This window comes from Gallus gallus, chromosome 1 (genome assembly GCF_016699485.2).
Source record: "Gallus gallus isolate bGalGal1 chromosome 1, bGalGal1.mat.broiler.GRCg7b, whole genome shotgun sequence".
Classification (NCBI taxonomy): Eukaryota; Metazoa; Chordata; class Aves; order Galliformes; family Phasianidae; genus Gallus; species Gallus gallus.
This window is the reverse complement of record NC_052532.1, coordinates 92,810,147-92,833,987: the sequence shown is the minus strand read 5'-3', so window position 1 is coordinate 92,833,987 and position 23,841 is coordinate 92,810,147. Positions and strand designations below refer to the sequence as shown.

General features: G+C 39.7%; 2 protein-coding genes across 9 annotated transcripts in view; one reads left to right on the top strand and one right to left on the bottom strand.

The window, feature by feature from the left end:
* Nucleotides 1–23,841, bottom strand: part of LOC101752250 (cell surface glycoprotein CD200 receptor 1-A-like) — a 146,768-nt gene that overhangs the window by 33,082 nt on the left and 89,845 nt on the right. For 3 of the 6 annotated variants that reach the window (XR_006933903.1, XR_005846971.1, XR_005846988.2), the window contains exons 18-22: nucleotides 22,166–22,249; nucleotides 21,796–21,964; nucleotides 10,646–20,111; nucleotides 5,770–7,432; nucleotides 1,627–1,786 (exon numbers count right to left, since the gene is read on the bottom strand). The gene's annotated coding sequence lies outside the window, so the exon portion shown is untranslated. The other 3 variants (XR_005846978.1, XR_005846996.1, XR_005846993.1) reach the window with 3 other exon arrangements.
* HTR1F (5-hydroxytryptamine receptor 1F) overlaps nucleotides 1–23,841 on the top strand; it is a 111,403-nt gene that overhangs the window by 25,841 nt on the left and 61,721 nt on the right. The window lies entirely within an intron of this gene.

The following is a 23,841-nucleotide window of genomic DNA, read 5'->3' as shown; positions in this document are numbered from 1 at the left end:
ATTCTCAGAAAGACAGAAAAATTCTGCAGAACAAATATCTACTTCAGTTGGACTCCATATCACAGCCACTGAACATTTCAGAGCTAATTTGCGTTCATCCATTCCTAAAACCAATTCCAATTTCTTACTGTCTCCTCTTAACATATTTTGACTTTACAACAATTGGTGTATAGTCACGCAATTCAGTTTGATGACGGAATTTTTTTCAAAGTCAGAAATAAAATTTGATAGCTTCTTTATCCTCATGCTCAGAAGATCAGTCTGAGGTATTTGAACCTTTACAAACCAGACTTAAAAAGACAAACAAAAGAGTAGGGAATTTTGCAAAGCCCAAGAGTACCAGCTCCATTTCTTCCCCACTGTAAATGTGGAAAGATGTCAGGAAATCTTTATTCTCAGATACCACATAAGGAGGGTTTGGGTTGGCTTTGTTTTTTTGCTTTGCCATCTCCATATGAAGTTCTTCCTACTTATTCAAGGCCAGTTATTAAAAAAGTATTCAACTCAAGAAAATTCTTATAATCATCTGTTTCAGAAAATCTTACATCTGACTACTCTACAGACATTGAGACTTCTGTTAAAGTTGTTGTTGTCCTGCACTTGTGTTTCACAGAAAGGACAGGTTGTTTATCAGCAGGTTTTCTGCACTGCTTTTGAAGGGGTTCTGGATCTGACCACCCCACTCTAACCAGATTTTGCCTGATCTCAATGAAACCATCAGGAGGGCGTGATAATGCTTTTTCCCTCCAAGTCAATGATAGCTCTGCTAGTAAAGCAGCCATAAAAGCAGCAGGTGGGAACTTTGTAAATTCTTTTCTGTCAGTTATTTCTATGTCAAGTATACATTAACTGCAAGTTAAACGTGTTTCGTTTTCTGCAGTGTGCCAATTCTACAAACTCAAGCTGACAATCAAGAAAAGTTCTTCTCATGCATGATTACCATTAACAAAGGATTCCTCTGGCCAAACTGACTTGTTGACACTTGAGCATTTTGTTTCCTGACAGTGTTTTTTTTTTTTTTTTGCACAGCCAGTACAGACTAAAACTTAACAAACAATGCAGATACACAAGAAAGCATAGGATTTGTTTTGCTATCAGCACATCTCCTCTGCCAGACCTGAACACCAAATCAAGCAGTTGAAACATCAGCTTTAAAAGCAAGCTAGTAGCTACAACTTCAAATACACACAACATATTGAGAAGGAGGCAATTTTACATCAGAGAGGGAGATGTTAGAAAAAGACTCTTCTTGGCACAGTTTTTGAAGTACCTGGAACTAAGCCTTTGTTTGTATTTCACTCCGCCTTTTGCTGTACACTTGCAGCACTTTCATTTTACCAAACTCCATGAAAAAGTCAAGGAAAAAGTTCTCAGGGCTTGGGAAGAGAAAGACAGTTTGGTTTTGTTCTTTCAGAAATAATGCATATCTTAGTGCAAGAATTTCTATCCTGTGTTTTCATTTACTTTGGTCTTAGAAAGGTGGAAATAGGTATTTTGCACAGCAGATAGTATGTTCTAAACATAGATAGGGTGTTCTCTACCTAGCATAGGTACTTTAAATCAAAAGTAACTAATGTAACTGCCATGTGAAGAATGAAAAAACATATTTTACTAAACACTTCTTACCGTAAGATGTTTGTCTTGTGTCTGAATCAGTGGGTCAAGTTCCAATACTGATTTTAACTTGGGAATCCTTGCCTGCCTCATTTCACAATTCAAGTGAATATCTACAGGAGCAGCGTGGCATCCCCCTTTTCTTTCTTCATACAGTGACATCCACTAGTACCTGCAAACATGATTTACTTATTTACTATTATATACTACTGGTCTATTAGTAAGGAAACATCCATTAATTCTGCTTTGATGAAAGATCACTAGGAAACACCTAATATCTGTGAGACACTGATGTTGTACCCTCCTAACATCCAGAAGTCAGCCAATCCTTCATGCTTAACTGATTACTCCCAGTGGTAGGTGAAGCTGCCTTCCCTACTTCTCCAGATACATTAATTTTTCAGCTTATTGTCTTTCTGCAGAAAGAAGGATCAAAGTAAAGATGATGATAAATATCTCTAACTCTATCCAAATCTATATCCTCAGACGTAAGATTAAGTACTTTAAATATGTTTGCGTTAAGATTCTCTCAGTGCTATGCCAATCTGTAAGAAATCATATACATACTGCCAACACCACAGAACTTTATGAATGTACTCTAAGAGGAAATTGTTGGTTAATAGCAAATAATCCTAACATTTGCTAACAGTCAACAAAAGACTGTTTAAAATAGACAGATTGTTATTTGCAGCTGTGCCAGATGGGACAATTTGAAAAATGCTTAGCTGCTCTTTAGTTAACATTTAAAATATATTCCTCAACATGCTTGAACATTTTTAATTGGGGGGATTTTATTTTTCAGTAAAATTTATCTGGAAGTACTTTTATGTTCCTGCTGTCATATATGATAATGCATGACTATGAGTAAAAGACAAATTGCTTACAAAAAACTACCACTGGAGCTTACACAGCAGAAACTTTAAATATTAATAAATGAATACATCAATTTTAGTGCAGAGAGACAGAACTTTGTGGGAAAGTTGTGTGTTATTTATTGCAATACATTATTTGAGCAGAAGGTTTGTACTGTTTACATCTAGGGGGAGGATTAGGAACATCTGTGTGTCTAGCTCTCAAATAAATGGTCAGCAACAAAATATTTAAGGAAGGGACATTGAGGTGGTGATGTTTTCATTCAGTTATCTTCAAATTTCTTTAGACTTCAAATCCACTGTAGGTACCTGCTGTTTTCTTCCACTCTCCTGCAACATCCTCTCAGAAATATAAAAACATTTTAACCACATGATTGCAGCAGAACAACTGTATTGATACAGGATGGAAGGCCACGGCACATAGAACTGGACAGAGCTTTACGGCTTAAAATTAAAGGAAGCACTGTATTTTTTCCAGAAAGACAAAAACAGTCAGCAAAATCATACCATGGTATCATAGAATGATTTGGGTTTGAAGGGACATTTAAGACCACCTAGTTCTAACCCCCTGCTATAGGCAGGGACACCTCCTTCTAGACCAGGTTGCTCAAAACCCCATCCAGCCTGGCCTTGAATGCTTCCAGGGAGGGGACATCCACAACCTCTCTGGACAACCTGCTCCACCATCTCACCACCCTCATAGTAAAGAACTTCTTCCTAATATCTAGTCTAAAGCTACCCTCTTCCAGTTTAGAGCCATTTCCCCCATCCTGTCACTACATGTCCTTATAAAAAGTCCCTCCCCAGCATTCCTGTAGGCTCCCTTCAGGTACTGGAAGGATGATTGCAATGTTCTCATCAGACCTTCAACAAACTGTTATATACTCTTTCACAAACCTTTAACAATTAACTGTGAGCATGTACAGGCTATGCAGCTTATGAATATGCCTGGGAAGATATCCTTGTTGATTTCCACCTCTCCCTCACCTCCACAACCACAATACATAATTATCTTCCTCCCCCCTTGGATATGATGCAGCTTAGATCTCTACTGGATCTCTGAAGACATCAAGACTTGAATCTTTGGGATATCCTTAAGTTTTGTAGCCTCTGATCCACTGAAATGGGGGAAAACTAACTTTACAGCCACTGGAACAGCTGTTTTTAGCCCAGGCTGGATTGGAAGCACCAGCCAAATGAGGAAGCTAACCCATGTTCAAGCTCCGTGGGGACTAGGCCCCAGAGCAGGTCCAGCCCACATCACTCAGACTGTGGACAAAAAAAAAAGGGACCATATCTGGTACTGAGGCCACAAAGCAAAAGGCTGAGGGCTGAATCACTTCCCTACAGACTGGTCTTCAAGAAGACAAAACAGAGCTGGGGACCCTTCTAACCATCAGGCAGCATAGGCAATGAAGGGTTCAGTGTCTAGCTTTGCTCTGTGGTCACGTTTTACTCAGTACCACAGGCTCAGTCTGCTGTAGGCAGTTTGTGAGAGCAAACTGGTACGTATGCAGCGCAGACATCAAGGAGCAGAACCAGAGAGTCAGCCAAACAGGGAGCATCAATACACCACTCCCCTAAAATTTACACCTCTTCTCCCCCACCTCCAGTCCTGTCCTGACATCCCCTTGCTTAATTGACACCTACTTCACTGTGGAAACTGCTGCTTTTAAATCCTCTGCCATATATTTCTTGGTGCTGTCAGAACCTCACATATTTAAAAAGAAAGATAAAGCAGTTTTTGTCATTAAATCTACATCATGCACTAATAGGGTATCAAAATGAATAAATAAAAGCCATGAAGTGTTCATTTTGATGCACACCATGTGCTCGTGTTTCTCTAATGGCATTGCATTAAAGCAAGAATTTCAGCATGCTTGGAGAATAGGATCTTCAAATTTCCACTGACATTTTAAATACTATGCCTTTCCTACACAACTAATTGTTATCTCTAGAACAGGCATTTTGGATGTACGAGAAAACCAAACAAGAACTTGGTCTAATCTTTTATTTGTATTAAGAAATTTGGACATATTCACTATTTTATTAGCTATTAGATCATCCAACCTGTGCACTACTACTACTGTTACAAGCTGGGAACACTAATTGTAAGATTCTTGCAAAGGAAAAGCAATATATTTTATTCATTTTCCCCTTTGGATTTCAAACTTGCAACCAAATTGATTGTGAGGTACTCGGTTTTGTTTTAACATCGTGCATAGAGAAGTAGTCTCTACCACTCTGAAATATCATAGTGTCAAAAAATGCAGTATTACAGTTGGAGAAATGTAAGGTGAAGAATTCTTTTTCTTTATTTTCCAAGTACACTAGCCCTAATTCTAAGACCGTGGCACATTAAACAAGACTACACAGTCTTTTGCAATAATAACTGTTTCAGCTGCTAAACAGTAGAAATATTAATACATTGGATTAATATCCAAGCAACTGCTATTCTTCTGGTTTTCACTCTTCAATAGATGAACAGGGGAAAGGAAGAAGAGGAAATAGAAAGAAGAGAAGCACTCAGAGAACTGTTGGGTTTAAGTTGCTTTGTTCTCATTTGAAAATTAAATTTGTAAGGTTATAAATTCATAGGAGTTAAGTCATGGTAGTTTAAGATTTGGCACAGTGCTTTCAGTACTGTGTACAGCTCAGGAAAGGTCTATATCCTGTTCACAAAGTTCCTTCTCGAGACATATCCAAACAAAACGTAGATTTTGCGTTTCTGTTTAACAGATATGCTTAGAAAGATATTTCATCAACAGATGTATGTCTTCCAAGACTATAATAACTACAGAAATTTACAGTAACTGAAAGAAAACTCCTGGAACAAAGAAAAAGGGCTACTAAAAGAACTTATTGGTAATGGTTTGTGATTCTCATAACAAGCTGCTGCTGAGCACATCTGCTCACTTAGATCAGAGCTGTGAAGGTCTACACAATCCCAGCAAAGAATCTCATATATTTGACTCCTGTAGTAGTGTTCAAAGTCCACAAAAATAATATAGTAATAGTAGGTAACAAAAGAAAAAAAAAAACCCCACAAACATATCAACTAGCTTGAGTAGGTGAGATTTTCCAACTGGTATTGCTGATCCACTTTAAAGTACACCAGATACTTCTTTATGAACTTCTTTATGAAGTTGTATCAATTGGTGCCATTGCTTGAGAGGCAAGATCTTCCACACATGGCTTACTTACATATCTATGTCTGAGTAGGTCATCCTATACTCTGTTTGTAGCCAATGGTAAGAAAAGGACAGAATGGAACTCCTCTCACCTATCTTAGACACTTGATTCTCCGTTGCAAAATGCTGCACCCTAGAAGGACTACTGAATATAAATGGAAGGGGGGAAAGAAAGAAAAAGATTATTATAGATTTTGGCATTGCATGTATCTGCATAAAACAAAATTAATCTCTTCCCTGAAATTTCTTAGACCAGACTGTTGAACTTAATATCACTGCAAGTAAAAACTATTTCTTTTAAATGGGTGGATTAAAATGGTTTTAAAATCATGCTCCTATTAGTGTTATATATAACATGAAATTCCGTGTTAAGTCTGCCACATAAAGGGACAACTTTGCAGTAAAAATATTCTCATTAGCAGGCTGAGCACAGTACAGAGATCATCACAGCTGATTCACAAAAGAGTTACTTATCATAAAAACTTCTTAAAAGGTCAAAGTAAAAAACTCATGGGAAAATGAGGAAAAAAATAACACTAAACTGAGCAAGAAGTATGCCCATGAATCTGAAAAACTTCTAATTTTTCAATGTATTATCTTCCATGTGTAAAGACTGCTCACCCATGCTGCTTTATGTGATTTTTGTTTTTAGCTTCTAGACTATGAGATTAATTATCTGTTCATTAACTAGGATGCATACTGAAAGAAAGATTATATTGCTGCTTTTAAATAAGAGGTTTCTGATATCTGATATTTATTTAGTCCCATCTCTTCATTGCTTACCTTCCATGCTAACAAGTAGATAGTCTATATTTACACTATTTCTTCCAAAAAATCCTGCTAGAAATTTGACATACCAAGCAATTCTTGCACAGCATATTTCAGTGCAAACATTTCATTTCAGCACTTCAGATACCATTTTTGTATGCAACAAGTTATTCACTATCTGTCTGTGAGTTTGATTCCATAATGTGTAGGTAAAGTTCTTCTATTTTCAGATGAACTTTTCTTCACAAGGCTCTGTTTACCTAGTATCTTTAGCTGTCCACCTCCTCCTATCATCAAAGCATTTACATGTACGTGTCCCAGGGGAAGCAACATTGTTGTTTAGTTGGTGCTATTTTTAATCAGAAGACTTCACAAACATAGTCTTTAGAAATCACATGACTAAGAGTGCAGAGTATCATTAGTGTCTTTCACCACAGGAATGCTGAGAAAAGTTGATGTCATTAAGCTGCTGAAGGAGCAAAAGGTTACTATTAGAGCTCACAACTCTGTATGTTCCAATTCTGTTTGAGCCTCTTCTTCCCTTGCCAAGGCTCTGCTTTGGAGATTTAATTCAGATGTCATACAAACCCTTTTCTGAAGTAGCTTTAAATTACATATCTTGTGGTGTAGATTTGGGCTGCCTCAATTTTGCACATCTCATGAAGGAGACATCATCAATCTGCCCTCCCTCTCTACTGTCAGTCTTCTCAGCATCCCTTGCAATTTGTTATTCCTTGAGAGAGTAATCTCTTATGTTTGGCCTCTGCAAGTTTATCGGTGTAGACTTGTGGGTGGTTTGGGCTGCAAACTTCTGTAATTTGTCAGTCTTGAAGGAAAAGAATAATAGCTTTCATTTCATTATAGATAATCTATTTTAAATGCTATCTGGAAATAATTTCATGTTTTTGCAATTAAATGACAGCTGCATCTTGTTTGATGTGCCGTTAGTAAATCTAGCTCCTTTTTTTCTCCCAAATAAAAGATTACCTGAAAATAAGAAAAAAATAAAAATCAGTATTCTAGTTATAGACAGGGTATCAGATTAATGTCAGGGCTATTTTATTACAAAGCTACAGGAAAGCTGTGAGGTCATACAGCAGTACAGCAGGTAGGGGTGATTCTTTTAACAAGTATCTTGTATTTTGGAAGTATCTAGTCAAAATAAACACTACTGGTCAATTGGTGTCTATGTGATAAGAATTCATTATCTAACTTCATACAATTTTTGATATTTTCAATTTTGTATTCATTTTATCTTCTATACATTTTACAGAACATCAGCTGAAACTAGAAGACTGGGGGGGAGAGGGGAAAGAACTTCATGCTTATCAGCCTTCCAGACAATGCATCTGGGACAGGAAACTCACGCTGTTTTAAAACTGAGTTCAATCACATTACACTGGGATTTACATACTTCAGAATTTCTGCAGACATAAAACTAAGTCTATTCTACAGGTCTTTGAATAGCTGGTGCAGTAGTATAGCCAACAAAATTCACTTGCATGACACACTGTATTAGACCTCAGCTTTGGTATTTCTTTTGGTTTGTTGCCAAGAGCAAGAAAGAAGGGTTTTTTGCCTATGACACATCATTTGTTTTCTCAGCTTTCCTTTCTCCTTTCTCTAAATCCTGTGAGATGAAGCCTGAAATGCTTTTTAGCACTCAACTTTACTGTCCCAATGTTGGCCTCATCTGTTGGCTGCAACTAGAGATGAGCTGCAATTAGCATGAGCCATCTTGCCTACCAGCATTCAGTTCCCAGGATTAGGGTATCAATTCCTCTTCATTTCCCTCAAACTAACCCAAATGACTTCAGCCCAAAGAAACAAATGAAAAAAAGATAAGCGAACATAGAAGCAGTCCGTTACCTTTGGCACGATGCACAATGTTAGGACTTCTGGGCATTCTTCTCATCAAATCACCTACAATTGCAACTATTCAGGGTACACAGAACTCTTCTTCGTCCATAGTGTCTGTTACTTTATCACATATGCCCTATGTTTTAACAGCATTATCTAGCAATTTTTTCTTGGACTGTTTGCAAATATGCAAAGTAGATGCTTTGCAGACCTTCTGAATCAGACATCTGTGGTCCAACAGTCTGCGCGTACAGGAAGCTAGTATAACCTTTCTAAACCATTAATAGCACTTCCAAGAATTTAATTCTAGAAAACAAGTAATTGTAGATGTGGGGCATATGTTTACACAAGCACTCTCAAGTAGCAGTTAGATTTCTTCTCAAGTAGATAGTACTTATCCTAGGCAGAAGCATTTTTCAATCTCTGTTTGAAATCATAGAATCATAGAATTTCTCAGGTTGGAGAGGACCTCAAAGATCATCAAGTCCAACCGCAACCCAGCCATAGTACCCTAACTCTAACAACCCTCTGCTAAATCATATCTCTGAGCACCACATCCAAACGGCTCTTAAACACATCCAGGGATGGTGACTCAAACACCTCCCTGGGGAGCCTATTCCAGTGTTTAACCACCCTTTCTGTAAAGAAGTGTTTCCTAACGTCCAACCTAACCTTACCTTGGCACAACTTGAGGCCATTTCCCCTCGTCTTGTCACCTGTCACCAGTGAGAAGAGACCTACCCCGCTCTCACTGTAAACATCTTTCAGGTACTGGAAGAGAGTAATAAGGTCTCCTCTCAGCCTCCTCTTCCCCAGACTAAACAGCCCCAGCTCCCTCAGCCTCTCCTCATAGGGCTGATTTTCCAAGCCCTTCACAAGCCTTCTTGCCCTTCTCTGGACCTGCTCCAGTACCTCCATGCCCTTCTTGTACTGAGGTGCCCAAAACTGAACACAGTACTCGAGGTGAGGCCTCACCAATGCCAAGTACAGGGGCAGGATGACTTCCCTAGTCCTGCTCACCACACCATTCCTGATACAAGCCAGGATGCCATTGGCCTTCTTGGCCACCTGGGCACACTGCTGGCTCATATTCAGCCGACTGTCCAACAGTACACCAAGGTCCCTTTCCATCAGGCAGCTTTCCAGCCACACCTCCCCAAGCCTGTAGGGTTGCCTGGGGTTGTTGTAACCAAAATGCAGGACCCGACACTTGGCCCTATTGAAACTCATACCGTTAACCTTAGCCCATCGATCCAGTCTATTCAGGTCCCTCTGTAGTGCCCTTCTCCCCTCTGGCAGATCAACACTCCTTCCCAGCTTGGTGTCGCCTACAAACTTACTGAGGGTGCACTCAATCCCCTCATCAAGATCATCAATGAAGATGTTAAACAGAATCAGTCCCAGCACAGAGCCCTGGGGGACACCACTCGTGACCAGCCGCTAACTGGATTCAACTCCATTGACCACAACTCTTTGGGCCTGGCCATCCAGACAGTGCTTCACCCAGCAGAGCGTACACCCATCCAGACCATGGGCAGCCAGCTTCTCCATGAGAATGTTATGGAGGACAGTGTCAAAGGCCTTACTGAAGTCCAGGTAGACCACATTGACAGCCTGACCCTCATCCACTAAGCGGGTCACCTTGTCATAGAATGAAATCAGGTTTGTCAGACAGGATCTACCATTCATAAACCCATGCTGACTGTGCCTGATCCCCTGGTTGACCTTTAATTGGTCCATGATGGTTCCTGAGATTATCCGTTTCATAACCTTCCCGGCACTGAGGTGAGACTGATAGGCCTGTAGCTACCAGGATCATCTTCCCGGCCCTTTTTGAAGATGGGAGTCACATTTGCCAGTTTCCAATCCATCGGGACATCCCCGGTTAGCCAGGACTGCCGAAAAATGATGGAGAGTGGCTTGGCAACCATATCTGCCAACTCCCTCAGCACTCTAGGGTGCAATCCATGTGGCCCCGTGGACTTGTAAGCATCCAGCTTTCGCAGCAGGTCCAAAACTATCTTGTCATGGATCATGAAGGGCTTATTCTGTTCCCCATCCCTATCTACCAGCACAGGGGGCTGTGTTCCCAGGGAGTAACAAGCCTTACTATTAAAGACTGAGGCAAATAAGGCATTAAGTACCTCAGCCTTATCCCTATCCTTGGTGACCAGGTTGCCCTCGGCATCCAACAAGGGATGGAGATTCTCCCTAGCCTTCCTCTTGCTGTTAACATGTTTATAAAAGCATTTCCTGTTTTCCTTTGCTGTAGTGGCCAAGCTCAGTTCTAGCTGCACTTTGGCTTTTCTAATTTTCTCCCTGCACAGCCTCACTACATACCTCTAATCCTCATAAGTAGCTTGCCCACTCTTCCAGAGACCATAAACTTTTCTTTTGTTCTTGAGATCCAGCCAAAGGTCTCTGTTCAGCCAGCCCGGCCTCCTTGCCCGTCAGCTCGTCTTCCGATTCTGATAATTGGCAGCAAGCCCCAGAAGAATTACTCAAAGAATTACACAGATTGCTAAAACACAGTAAAATTTCCAAACTAATTTCCTAATACTCTTCCAGCCAGCAGTCTAATTTTAACAACTTCCTCTTGACCAGCAGGAATGGTCAACAAAACATAACTCTGGAGAATAGCCTCTTTCTTATGATAATATATTCAAATACTTACGGTATCCAGATAGCCCAAAGCATTTCTTCCTCCCTTCTGGAAGACTGCACACTAACCTTACTTTCTCCACACCATTCATTCTGAAAAAATTCCTTTTCCCCATGTTGCTTCCAAAAACCACTTGGCTCTACCCAGTTCCCCAACCAGCCAATTCCATCACCTGCCTCTGCACTTACCTCCAAGTTGATTCAGCTGGAGTTGGTCTACTCTGCCATGCTTCTTAGCTAAGTCAACCACTCAGAGTAAGAGGAAATGCATTCAGCATACAATGCTATGGCACTCTTAATCATTACAATTTTATTTAGTGAATAAAACACACTAGATGCAGAGAGGGCAAGGTAAGGAGATAATGCATTCTCATATATACATATTTTGGAACAGAGTGAAAAGATGAATCTGTTTATTCAGAGAATGGTGAGATTTTCAAGGAGGTTGAACAGCGTGTGCAGAAAAAAAAAGGAAAGAAAAAAAGAAAGCTAATTATGAAAAAAATGAAAACAAGGAAAGGGAAATAAATAATAAGATTCTAGCGTCAAAACCACTTATTTGTTGAAAGATCATCAGTCAGACTGGACTGCACACTGGGTGAGAAAGCAATCAGGAAGAGGGAGGAATACTAAGAACAAAAAGCAGCAGCTAACAGGACAAATTTATGTGAGAACAAGCCTAAAAAGTTAGAGATACACATGTAAACTGCCATGTAGAGGTCTAGTGGAGAGTGCTTAGGAGAGGGGGAGATTGACATAGGCAAAATCTGGTGTCAAATAGATTCTGTCTATCATCCAGAAGTTACTGAAATTCCATCCTAAAGAAAGCATGCTTTTACAGAAATAACTTCATGTAATTTCTTCTCATTGGACCCTGAATCCTTCAAAGAAAGTTAAGAAGGAACTTTTAAAAGTCACAATAGAAGTAAACACTTGTATCATTAAAGAACGCTTCTTCTTAAAGCAGATGTCGCTATAGTTTTTGACTTGCTAAACACAAGGAATAGCGTGAAATGGAGCATGAAAGACTAGGGAGAAAGAGCTCTTCACTAAAAGGTTGTTTAAACCAGTAGGCTTCTTCCAAAATGTAAAGCAACTTCAATATTGTGCACTCTGAGGCACTCAGCAGGGTGCCAGCAGTGAGAGACCTGTTTTACTAAGCAGATATGCATCAAGACTATACCAGCAGCTGAAAAATTGTGAAACACTCATTTATGCTTTTATATTTTACAATGATCACAGAAAAAAAAGCATTCTGCAGTTTCTACGTCTTAGGCAACAAATTTCATCTATTTTGGGAAGGAGATCTAAAAGTCTCTCCTGCTGATAATCCAGTGAACCCGCAGAGCAGTGTAACAAACGCTGAGCCTTATTCATGGCCATGTAGTTCCACTGACTCATGAAGAAAAAGCCATACATACACTGGAGATCAAAAGTACTTAGAGACAGAGGCCTAGCTCCTTAGAGACAAATGAACAGCAGAAGAAATGCTCTGAGACATGGAACAGCCAAAAGTACAACTTACCGGAGGTACATAAAGCCAAAACCTGACAGAGTTGGGGTTTTGGCATTAACAAAGAGGTTAAACAATCAAAACAAATCTTGTTAAGCACCTGTTCCTTCTGTTTCCTGCTGTTGCATCCAAATGTTATTTAAATTCTGTTCTTTCCTGAATTAGATTTCAAGTCGCAATATCATGTCAGAATCACAGTCAGCATCTTGCTTCTCCTGTTATTCAACCCAGAAGCAGCTACACTTCTATTGAGAGCTGGCTACTTCTATTGAGAGCTGGCTACTCCTAGTGCTTCACTCCTTCACCTGCATGCAAACATATATGTAGCTCACTCCGAAAGTAATGCCTCCTATTTATTTCCATGAAGGATATAACAGATACAAAGAATATAATAACAGTACTTGATAAATTCTTTGCTACAAAACACTATTTTTCAACATAGTCACCACCATTAGCTATTTATTTTTGCCAGTGATGAACAAGGTGTTGTATGCTGCACTTACAAAAATCTGCACCAGTGGAGGTGAAGCACTGTCGCTGTCACCACTGCTGAAACACATCACTCACCACCTTACTGTGCTCACATCCACTGTTTTGTTTCCAGAAATGTCCAGCAAGCATCAACAAATGTCATTGGGTGCCAATTATTCTGCATGGAGTAATTAAATGACACACCTTTTCTCCACTTCCATGTCAGATGCCATTCTGTCAGACTTCCCCTCTGCTGCCATCTGTCACATGGCAACAAAATGTAATGGAATACTGGTGAGAAGGTTTAACCTCTGCTGCCATACCAACAACAACTGCCTTTGACACTGCAAGCCAACAAAACGAAATGGAATGCACTACTTTTGAAGCAACCCTAATACGTAGATACACATCTATATTAGTCCTTTATCATCTTCTTCATGATCTATACTAGGTAGATTATTCCTTAACACTTCTGGATAATTAAAGCTCTATTCCTGTTCTGGTGAATTATGAGGACCAACATCCAGAGATTTGAAGACACACAATAGAAAAGTATTTGTGTAAACGGCTCAGAACAAAAGCTTCAAAAAAAAAAAAAAAAAAAGACTGCTGCATTTTGTCTTCTGCTAAAAAGCACTGGAGAAAAACAGGCTGTAGTGTTCTCAAGATGCTAAAAAAAAAAAGGAAAAAAAGGTCAGGTCTTACAAGCAAACCTCAGAGTATTTACTGTAAACAACACAGAAAGCTGTATCTGATACTGTGCTTCATTTTTGAAAGGACAGGCTTTGAGTTAAGTGTGTAACCCGAAGATAGGAAGGAGGACAGGGATGAAAAGAGAAGCTCTAGAATGTTGCATCTGTTTTTCATCTCTTCCCTCTCACTTTTCTCTCTCACCATTCCTTTTTCCACTGATTTTTTTCTCTCCCACTTTCACCAGCCTCCCTTAAAAACCCTGATCTTACTGACAGCATGCAGCATTCACCCCCGCATGCATCTATCCTCCTCCCAGTCATTCTTGCATAGCTAGAGCCAGCTGTTCTGTTTTATCATCAGCCCATCCCTTAACCTGCCATGGAAGCCTCTGAGGAGGCAACAATAAGCACAGTTATTCAAACCCTACTAAGCTATTTAGCTGTAATCCTTGCCTCAAGTGCAGTCTCAACTAGAGTGCAGTGACATGCAAAAGTACCTACATGCCAGTGGGTTTTGTCAGCAGAAATACTAAAAGTCCTGCAGCATCCATCAGTAAGCCTTAGTCCTCAGAGCAGCATCAGTTAAAAGCATACACAAAGCTAGCACTACACCTTGCATGCTTGTCTTCCAGATCCGCCTGCACCAGAGCCCTAGAAATCCTATTTGAGTGCTACCTAGAGTAGCTAGAGTCCCTATCCTCTCTCTTATTTCCCATGTAACAGCCAAAGCAGCAACACTCCCCACCTCATCTTACTCCCAGTCCCACCACCATCCTTCCCCTCAGACAAACCTGATCTTCATCTTTGGGCCTGGGGATTTTGACTTTTTCTCTGCCACTGATAAGCCTTGAGCATATTGTGCCTCAGATGTTATTATTACCTTCAGTACTAGCCAAGACATTATCCAATGCAGAGTCTTTTCATAGAGTCATAGAATCACTAAAGTTGGAAAAGATCACTAAGATCATCTAGTCCAATTGTCAACTCATCCCCACCATGCCTGCTAACCATGTCTCTCAGTGCCACATCCACACAGCTCTTGAACACCTCCAGGGACGGTGACTCTACCATCTATCTCCCTGGGCAGCCTGTGCCAGTGTCTCATTGCTCTTCTGAGAAGTTTTTCCTGATCTCCAACACAAACCTCCCCTGGAGCAACTTTCCCACAGCATAAAATCCTGCCTGACATCAGCCTTCATCCAGCCACAGGGTCCTCTGATATTTAGGAATAAGCTCAGTTCCTCAAGCTCTTCAGTTACAAACCACAGACTCAATGTTAGCACTAGCAATAGCCTCAGCAACCCACATAACAGTATATGGCTAGTTATAAGTCTCATCTTCACCATTCCTCATCCAAGCTCTTCTTGTCCTGCAGAATCAAGCAAGTAAACTCCTCTCTTCTACCCTGATTTTTCTCATCTGTTAAAAATGAGCATAATCCTAAACCTAAACATAACTGTATCAATATTACAGCAGTCCATGCTCATCCCAGTGCTAACCAAAATTAATTGCTTCATCCAGAAAATAACTTCCTGGGTCTAACAGGAACAAAATCTTTTCTTACCTGCCTATCAGTACCTTAATCTCAGTTCTAGTGCTAACCATGGTGTTAACAACAAAGTAACAACCGTTGCGTGTCCAGAAGTTAATGATGAGACATAAGAATATACGTCCTTACTTAAGTTGAGGGCCTTGACTAACTCAACAATAAAATTTTTCCTTCCTATTATTTCAGACAGCCATTGCAGAGCCAGCCCTAATCCTGTCTTTGTCTGGGGATTTCCTAGAAACTGTTAGTCACTCTGAACTGAATTGGGGCGGTGGAGGAGGATCATCTACATGAGTAACAATATAAATCATGTCCACACAGATTAAACAGTGTGCTACGAAAAGCCACCTGCTCAAATCCTAAGCCTTCCAACTCCCTGCATGGGAATCAATTTCTTTGTCGTTGTTGTTTTTTGTTTTTGTTTTTCAAAATAATCACTCAGAATTAGCAGAGCACCTGCGTATCTCGCTGCTTGAGGCTTCAGGAAACTCCAGGATAAATGCAATGTCCTGCAGTATCATCTCACTGAACGTATATTTCTTTGTCACTCACCATATTCAGAATGACTTCATCTCCTACGTTTGCCCCCTCACATCACTGCCCTTCTGGTAGTCAGCAGCAGGTTTGGCTTTGTTCCTTATCTCCAAAACCTTAAGCTTAAGCTCTGCCCTGACTGTTGCAGGATGGCATCGATGTCCTGTACAGGCAAGAGTCAGTGGCTTCAACTAAAGTCAGGTTTGGTTACACTTAATCTAAGGACAGGCAGGAGACCTCTCTTTTTGATGCAATTCACTCTGGTGAGGTAGCTCCAGAAGAATGAGCCCAGTAGGTCAGGAGAAGAGCTTGGCTCACCTCAATCCTTCCTAGGCAAATAAGAGACATCGAGGGCATGTTTTGGCTGGTCAGCTGTCTGTCATAGTCCTCACAAGCAGATCAGATGCATGACAGCACTGCTAAGAGGAGTCCCAGAGCAGTTCCAATCTACAGAGGAAATCCCATGGGGCTAGTGTCAGACCTCCTCTGCATCAGAAGTGAGCCAAAGAGACAGAAAATATCATGTCATGCATTGCTAAAAACACACAACCAGGTGTCCAAGCTTCCTTGACAGATCTTATGTTTGCTAATAGAGGCATCAAACAATAGGGTCTGTCTCCAAATGCTAGGTTCATTTCTGTTTAAACTTCCTTTCTTATTCTAAGAATTATATCCTGAAACATAACACAGAAAAGGCAAAAAGCAGTATTTTTCTCCTGACTAGCCAGACTTATAGAATCACAGAATCCTTAAGGTCGAAAAAGGCCACTAAGATCACATAGTCCAACCACTAGCTCATCCCTACCATGCCAGCTAATCATGTCCCCCAGTGCCACATCCACTTAATTCTCGAACACCTCCAGGGACTTGCAATCCTTCCTCAGCTCTCCAGTCGAGATAATACAACTGTTGGTTAGACTACGGCTGTGGAAACTTTTGGCTTGCCTGGGCTGCACTGTATGAAGAGGGATTGTCTTCGGCCACATATATATAGGTTGAATCAAAAGTAATGCCACCTATTTATTTCCATGGGAACGACAACTGATACAGAGAGCACAATAAGAATACTTAATAGAGAAAATTCTCAGCTACAAAACATTTTTTCAACAACAACCACCCTACCCATGGCAGGGGAGCTAGAACTAGATGATCTTTGAGATCCCTTCCAACCCAAGCCAATCCATGATTTTATGAACATAGTAACCACCACTAGCTATACATTTTTGCCAGCAATAACAAGAGCCTTGTATGTCGCAGGCATAATAATCATAAAAATCTGCTCCAGAAGAGGTGACACACTACTGCAGTCACTGCTGCTGAAACACATCATCTACCACTTCACTGTGCTCACATCCATTGTTTGGTCACCATAAACTTTTATCAAGAGTCAATGGATGCCATTATTTCCACATAGAGAAATTAATTTATACCCCTTTGCTTCATACATACTTCCACATCAGACACCATTCTGTCAAACTGCCCCTCTGTCACCATCTGTCACAGTGACAGTAATGGAATACATACAAACAAACAGCGTGTAATGGAATATTGGTGGGAATGTTCAGCCTCTACTGCCATACCACCACCATCTGCCTCCGACACAGTGGACCAACATAGTAAAATAGGAGGCATTACTTTCAGAGCAGCCCTCATGAGATATATAATATAGTTAATGTATATGAAAGGGTGGTCAGACACTGGAATGGGCTGCCCAGAGAGGTGGTGGAGTCACCGAGCCTGGTGGTGTTCAAAGAGCATTTGGACGTTGTGTTGAGGGACGTGGTTTAGCGAGAACCATTGGTGATGGGTGAATGGTTGGTCTAGATGATCCTGTAGATCTTTTCCAACCTTAGCTATTCTATGATTCTATGATATAAATAACAAAATTTATTTTAATATTTAATAATTTTTATTAAAAGAAAAAAAAAGAGGGCAACAAAAGCATTAAACTAGTGGGAAATTTGAACTTGTTTTTGTGAAACTAACACATCAGTCTGTTTCAATGGCAGCAGTTGCAATTCTCAGTGAGCTCTCAAGGTGTTTGTCAGATATTTTTCATTAAATTTTACTCTTCCTGTGCTTCATCCTTGAAAATGGATGAAAGGAGTCACTACCATGATGGTGCAGCACAGGAGGACGGCCACAGGATGTGCTGGGCCAGGCTTCATGCAGCCTGCAGGTTGGACATTCCTGGGTTAGACCTTACTGCTTCTAGCTTTAGTAAGTACCATGATCCAACTCCAAAACTATGTTAAGAGCTAGGGAAAAGGTTTTCTAGGAAGGGACGTTTTGCACATGATTGACAAGTAAATGGTTGTGCCTTCAGAAGCCAAGGGGGAACATGTGAGCCTGAGATTTAGAAGAGGAAAATAACAAGATGAAACATTTCTCTGCCTTTTCATTACAAACCAGATTTCTTAAAACTTTTTCTCTGTGGGAATCTAAATACGAAAAGGTGAGGTGGTCTGCATATTGCTGTGTTCCCACAGAGATGTAATCTGAAATGTTATGGCTTCGAATTCTTGACGTGTCTATAAACAGCAGTGGAAAATTTATGGTAGAATGAGTGCAGTAGAATTCTTATAAAAATACAATTGAAAATAATTTCTTATTCCCCAAAAATATGCTCCACCAGCACTTTTGTATTAGCTAATCCTCTGTATGCACGCTCTGTACTTAAAATCAATTGTATTTGTTCTATTTTAAAATGTTTCAATTCTGAAGACTGATTTTCCAGTTACCTGTACGTTCCTATCATTTGTAGTATAAGGGGACATTGATGACAATGAAATATGTTTTCTATATGCTGGAAAAGAGTGAGGAATCTCATTGCAATTATGGCTGATTATGGTAGATTTTCCTGCCTTTATGCCCTCTACTGAAAATTGACATTTTATTCAGGCCTCTTGTCCTTTTTGCACCTCTCTTGCTCACATTATGTTTTATTCACTAGTAATATTTGGCAGGAAATGCGATGTCATGAATGCTGTATTTGTCTACTTTGAAGATCATTTGCTACCTTGTGACAGCTGTTGTGGATTCTGCCAATAGTGTACTCAGTTCTTTTAAAAAGTTTAGCATAGCGTTACCACTTACAATGAATAGCTTCTTCAAGATATATTTAAATGCTGATAAACATTAGGTCCTAAAAGTTTCTAACCAGGTAAAAGTACTTCAACAGGTCTTGTAGTCTGATCAGCAGCTCCTGTCTCTCCCCCCTTTCCTTACTGTTAGATGTCTAGTTTCTCAGATGTGTTATATATAGTAAATTGATGAGATATATCTTGAAATTCCCAACTTTTCTATTGTATACATCTGCTCGAGAGAAGTGGTAAGTCTAGTCTAAAATGTTCAGCTGCAAAAGCATCAGCCTGAACCTAGAAATTACAGACTGGAGACAGTGACTCATTATTTCACAATAGGCTACCTTTGGGGAGCTAATTTTTTTTCTGTGTTTAACAGCTCCAGCAGAAAAAGTTGGAGAATTAGGGGTTCTTTCGCTTTTCTCTGAAGGAGCACACAGGCACCAATCCAGAAACTCTCACCATACCAGCAAACCTGGACACTGCAGCGGGAGTACCATCAGCTTCTATCAGACTTTGTTGCCAGTGCAAAGGTCTGCCGATGTGCACCCAGCTGCTGTGCCAAAGCGTTCATCTGGAAGTTTGGAGCTGACTGATAGTTTAGATACAAAAGACTCAGGAAACTTTCCGTCTCTCCAGAGTTTGGATCTTTTTTTCGGCATATTTGTAACAGTGTCAATCATAAGGTAAAAATTTGCAGGTGCTCTACTGTAAGACCTACGTGAAAGTTAAGGACACTTTTTACCTATTTGGCTCAGTTTGGGCAAAGATTTTCAGTTATCATAGGCATTTTCCTTGCTTATTTGTTGATTTCCATTCCATATTAGCCTATGTCTTCTAACAGTAAATTTAGTGTTTTTCAATAGCAGAGAAAATTGTCACAAGAAGAAATTATTGCTCTTTTTTTTTTTTTTTTTTTTAATTTGCCAAGATAGGATTAAGTACGAATAGGTCCCCTCACCTACTCCAAGAAGAGAATAATAAAACTTTTGTAGAGACAGCCTGCTCTCTGGCTGATCTGTGTGCATTTATTTAAGAAGAGAAAAACTGGATGAGGTGCAATTGACCATCCTTAGCATTAAAAAGTTATGTGGTTTCTGATCCATAGTGAAAGTGAGCATAGGTAAACTTCAAATCTTTCAACAGAGAATGGATAACAGTACAGCTATCTCAGTTGTCACAGGTGAGGAGGCCCACAGTTACTGAAGCAAAGGAGAAATCATGCAGTTTTTACTCATAGCAAAAGGTTAGCACTTGAGAATGGTATCCTGTAGTTGGAGGCTGGAGGGACAATTGTTTCTGCCTGAGAATAAATAATAGCCACAATGATCTGTGACTTAAACTGGAATATAGTAATTACCATTCCAGATCAGATTTGTGCTTCGTTTCTAATCAAAAACAGACAGAACGCTAAGCTGGCCACCCTCCATTAAAGTATGATAACGAAGTGGAGGGCATTTTCTATACTTGGCACTAGAAATGGAATGACTTACTTTTTGAGCTCTAACGCACCATTTTTAAATTAAGCCACACTGTGAAGCTTAGGCACTTTTAACGGATAGGAAAATGTGGTTTAGTACAGGATTAGCGGAAAGACCTCAGAAAGCCTAGCCTTGAAAATATATACTAATTCAGATAACATCCAGACATCCTCACCAATCCAATAGTCTATTTAATAAATTTTGCCTCCTGAATGTAAAAGAAACTTGGACATTTCTAATTCCACTCTGTTTTACAGAAAAACAAACACAGTATGTGCAGCTTTAATGTACAGAGTAAAAATAATCAATGCACAATATTTTCAAAATTCCTTAACTAGTACAAATAAAATAATTTCTTCATAAAAGAAGTCTTACTTTATCCTTACATAGTTATAGACCTCTCTACAATATTCTCAAATACATCATCAAATATCCTTTGTGTAGAATGGTATAAAGTGACTTTCCACTGCATATAAAAATAATGAGCTTGAGTTTTAAGATCAGCCAGCCTGCTGGCTAATTTTTCTAATTCTTTTTTCAAGTTTCAATTTTTCCAAGTGCAATGTCTCGCACCTGGATCACAAAAAACTCTGCTACCAATACAAGCTGCAGGATATAAGGATTAAACATAGCCCTGCAGAAAATGACTTGGGAGTACTGGTGGACGGCAAGCTGGACATGAGACAGCAATGTGCCCTTGCAGCCCAGAAAGCCAACTGTATCCTGGAGTACTGCATCCAGATGTGGAGTCCTCCGTACAGGAAAGACATGGACCTGTTGGAGTGCTTCCAGAGGAGGGCCACAAAAAAGATCCAAGGGGTGAAACACCACCCCTACAAGGACAGACTGAGAGAGTCCCAAGAAGAGAAGGCTCCAGGGAAACCTGAGAGCAACCTTTCAGTATCAAAAAGGGGGCTGAAAGAAAGAAGGGGACAAACTCTTTAGCAGGGTCTGTGGTGATAGGACAAGGGAAAACAGTTTCAAACTAAAAGAAGGGAGATTTAGACTGTATATAAGGAAGAAGTTTTTTTACAATAGGAGTGGTTAGGGAAACTAGAACAGGTTGCCCAGAGAGGTGGTGGATGCCCCTGTCCCTAGAGACATCCTTGATCAGGCTGGATGGCACTGTGAGCACCCTTATCATGCTGCAGGTGTCTTTGTTCATCGCAGGGGAGTTGGGATAAATCTCCTGTAAGGGTCCTTTCCAACTCAAATGATTCTGTGGCAAACTGTTGTGGCTTTTAGTGTAGCTTCACTTTGTTGAAACGAAACATGATCTAGCAGAGTGGAGAGGAATTCTTTGACTGCACACCATCATTAAATAGATCTATTTTTGACAGGGGAGATGACATCTCTGAAAATGGCATCTTTTGAGCTGTATTTATTGAGACCCTAAAAACACCAGTCAATTTGGAAAATAGAGTTGAAGTTGAGATTTTTAAATTACCCATATTATGTCTTATTTTTACAGCAGTACTTTCTCACAAATACCTGGTTTGCACTTACCTATATGAGTTGTGCTGATGGATCTTTCTGGTACATTCTTGCAGCTTTGAGGAAACTGGTGAGAAATTGCTTTGGCTCACGGAGAGTTTCCACTCCGTCTGCATTCTGCTCAAGTACTTCTCCCTATTCCTCCTTGGCAACAGCTTTCCCCATTTGCTCCAACACCAACCTACCATTGTTGAAAAACAGATCAAAGAATGATGGAGATATTCTACACCTAGACTATCCAAAGCCCTTTGTCTTCAAAAAATACTTACCAAAAAAAGCAATCCCAATCAGTAAAAGGTAATAAAAATGCCTCCCAAGACCTTTTATATTAGGTCTACAGGGTATTTATATGCCTTCTCTAGAAGAAAAATATAATCATTACCTACAGCAGGCTCTAGCTATTTCCACTGTCATGTCTGTGTCCCACAAAGGAAATTCTCCCCGAAGGCTATTTAGACAGCAGCATCTGCACTGGGATGAAAGGAAGCAAAAAAATCTGATCAGGCTTCTATAAACCGCTGTACTGTTCAGAACCCCAAACTTTGATAGCACAGATGAATCAACAGAATGTTAATCTGTCTCCCAATAAGTTGCCAAACCACTGATAAAGTTTGCAGCAAGATTTCCTTCATTTTTTCCAGAACTTTCTCTACATTAAACCTGCATCACCAATAGCTATACATTAAAACAGAGGCAATACTCCAGGAAATGTTGAGCTACGTGATCACTTTAGCAAAAGATTATTGTAGAGAACTCAAATACTGCCTGCTCTGCAGGTATACTCTTCTGATACGTAAGACATTGCTTTGTCAGAGAGACAGCACTCCGAATGCACCTGTTATATCTTTCACAAAATGGCATACAAATTTTAAAATTCTATGCACTGTCCTCAGGAAGCGTTTCTTCCTCACAGAAGATTACTCTGAGTAAAAGACTAAAACGTTCATTTTAGTAATGCTGTCATAGCAAGATACTGATGTTCATCATGGGTTCAGATTATCAAGAACCAAAATCAACAACTATTTGATACAACTGAAATTTTATTTTCCTTTAATTCTGAGAAACACAGTACATTTAATTCTACCCTTAATTCAAATCACAAGCTGCTTTCTAAATGACCCAGAAAAAAATCCATACTCTTTCCCTGAAGAGAAAAGCCAAAATATGACCTAGGAAGAACATAAAGAAAAGTGGAGCCTTGGTTACAACTCTGTTGATAGGTTAGACAAGGAGGTAGCTTTACTGCATATTTCCTTGTCTTTATTAATAAAGGTAGAATTTTTAAAAAATATGTAATTTCTTCTTGAAAAAGAATTTCAAGCTCCTATTCAGACTCAATCAGGAGACAGTCCTTTCCATTTTCCTGATCTGTCAAGATTTGACTGATAACTCCTGAAAATTGTAACAAAATTAGATGACCGAAGATAACTAAATTCCCTCTGGCTCAGTCTTGCCATATTTTGAAACTGCTGAGTCACTTTTTTGTCTTATTGCAAGGCCTAAGGTAGACTTCAAAAGAAAATGATCTTTTTTTAAACCAAATGAAGGGATAATAACTTCTGTCCTTTACTTACGTGGTTTAGCGAAGAATGATCCATCCAGAGAACTGCAGTGTAACTTGGACTACTTGGTCTTACTCATTTTGTCTTACTCATTAGTCTTTAACCCATTAAAGAATGTTAGGTGTAAAATAAAATGCCCTTCCCAGTAGTTCAAGGCCTCACATGGGACCTTTTAGGATCTTTACTGTATAATATTTATCTTCATGAGAGAAAGTTCTCTCAGTCATTAATCCTTGGGACCCAAAATTGTTTACAGTGTGTATCCATTTGATTTGTGTTTTGCAATTGACATGTTCTGAAACAAAACAAGGGGAAATGCAAGGTGACATTATTTTGTTCTATTGCTACTTACATAATTCTTCAAGCATGTTAGTTAAATTACTACTACCTATGTCAATGTTGTTTACATTAAATAACAGTAATATTTGCAGATAGTCTCCATCATCATATAATACACTCTTATGGCTTATTAGAAGATCAATGTCAGTACTCCAAA